The following is a 2,137-nucleotide window of genomic DNA, read 5'->3' as shown; positions in this document are numbered from 1 at the left end:
TATATAAAAAAAAAAAAGGAAAGTCATTGGTGGGAGAAACTGGATTAAAACCTTGAAGGCTGATTCCAGAATCTGTACACTTAACTGCTACACTAATCCAGAGTAGCCCCAATGAGGGGACAGTTGGAAAAGTGAATCGTGGTGAGAAAAGGGAGACACAGAATGCTTCTACATAGAAGCATTATGTAGAACAGTGTGAAGGAGGATTACTTATTCTGGAGAAAGACTGACATAGAATTAACTACATATCATCAAATAATTGAAAATCCTTGCTTGGAAGAGAGATTACAGTATCCCGGTGAGACACTGTAGGATCAGCACTGGACTGCAGACCACATGGTAGTTCAAACCCACCAGCTGCTCCTGGGAAACCTATTCAGGGTCACTGTGAGTTGGAACCAACTCAACAGCACTTAACAAAAATGGGGGTCCTGGTGTGGTGATGCAAGATAAAGCACTGGACCGCAAGGTCAGTTTGAACTGCAAACCACTAGCCACTCTTCAGAAACCCTATACAGGATCATTATGAGTAAGAACTGACTCAAAGGCACATAACAACAATAACAAATGGCTATACCAAGACTCATGAATTTTGAACCACAGGGTTGGAGGTTCAAACCCATGAGTTGTTCCTCACAAACTCTATGCAGGGTTTCTATGAGTCGGAACCAACTTGATGACACTTAACAACAACATAGCTATACCTGGAGTCCTGGTTTGACTCTGTAGGATAAGCACTGGACTGCTAATCAAAAGGTCAGTGGTTCAAACCCAACAATCACTCCTCGGAAACCTTATACTTGGTTGCTATAAGTCAGAATCAACTCAACGGCACTTAACAACAACATGGCTATACAAGAGTCCTGGTATGGTACTATAGGATAAGCACTGGACTGCTAACCAATAGAGTTGGTGGTTCAGACCCACCAACTGCTCCTTGGAAGACTTGTGGTGGTGGTTATGTGTTGCGGAGTTAGTTCCAACTCATAGTGACCCTGTTATAGGGTTTCTGAGGCTCTAAATCTTTACAGGACCAGAAAGCCTTATCTTTTTCTTGAAGAACCATTGGTAGTTTCAAACTGCTGACCGTGAGATTAGCAGCCCGACTCGTAATCACTATGCTCCTTATGCAAGATCACTATTATTTGGAACCAACTCAATGGCACTTAACAAAAACAACAACAACATGGCTGTAGCAGAGTCCTGGTATGGTTCTGAAGGATAGGCACAGGACTGGTAGCCGCAAGGTTAGCAGTTTAAACCCACCAGTCACTCCTTAGAAACACTATACAGGGTTACTGTAAGTCAGAACTGACTCAATGGCACTTAATAACCCCAACAACATGGCTAGATCACCAGGGAGTACCCATGTATTGGCTTTTCAGGAGTTTTGATTGTAAATCTATCAGCCCCTCCATAGGACAGAGATGAGACTGTCTGCTCTTGTAAACATGTGCAGACTCAGAAACCCAAAGGAGCAGTTTCTTCTACTTTGTCTTCCAGGGTCTCTGTGAGCTGGAACAGACTTGATGGCAGTGAATCTGGTTTTGTGGGTTTGATATTCATTTCTTCACTCACTCTTTTCATAACACAACTGTATTGAAATGTGTCAGTTCCTGGAGTTACAGAAGTGAATAAGTATACAATCCTTGACTTCATTAAGCTTGCAATCCAGTCAGGGACTAGAGACAGAAAAAAAACAATTTTCAGAAATGGAACTGTGAGGAGATGATAAACACACTAAAGATAACCAACACAGATGTGAAGATTATCAAAGTTGGCGATAAATGGTGTTAGATATATTGTTGACTGGGTAGACAGGGAAGGCCCCTCTTGCCTTTTCTTTTTTCAGCGTGTTGTTATTGTTAAGTGCCATTCAGTGGCTTCTGACCCTGTTTAGGTTTTCTGAGGAGCAGTTGCTGAGTTCTAACCGCCAACCTTGTCATTCAAACCGATTTTTCGGTCCAGTGCTTAAACTACAAAACCACACCAGGACTAATTTCTTTACAATTAGAGCTAGGAAATTCCATTCATATAGCTTGATAAGGTAGCAAACGTTAAAAAGTAATGGCTCACTGAAATGGAGCCAGAGATGATGACGTGGAGCGATGGAGCAGCTGGAGACTTTAGATCCAGA

Source organism: Chrysochloris asiatica, unplaced genomic scaffold (genome assembly GCF_000296735.1).
Source record: "Chrysochloris asiatica unplaced genomic scaffold, ChrAsi1.0 scaffold00151, whole genome shotgun sequence".
Lineage (NCBI taxonomy): Eukaryota > Metazoa > Chordata > Mammalia > Afrosoricida > Chrysochloridae > Chrysochloris > Chrysochloris asiatica.
Note: the sequence above shows the minus strand (reverse complement) of the source record.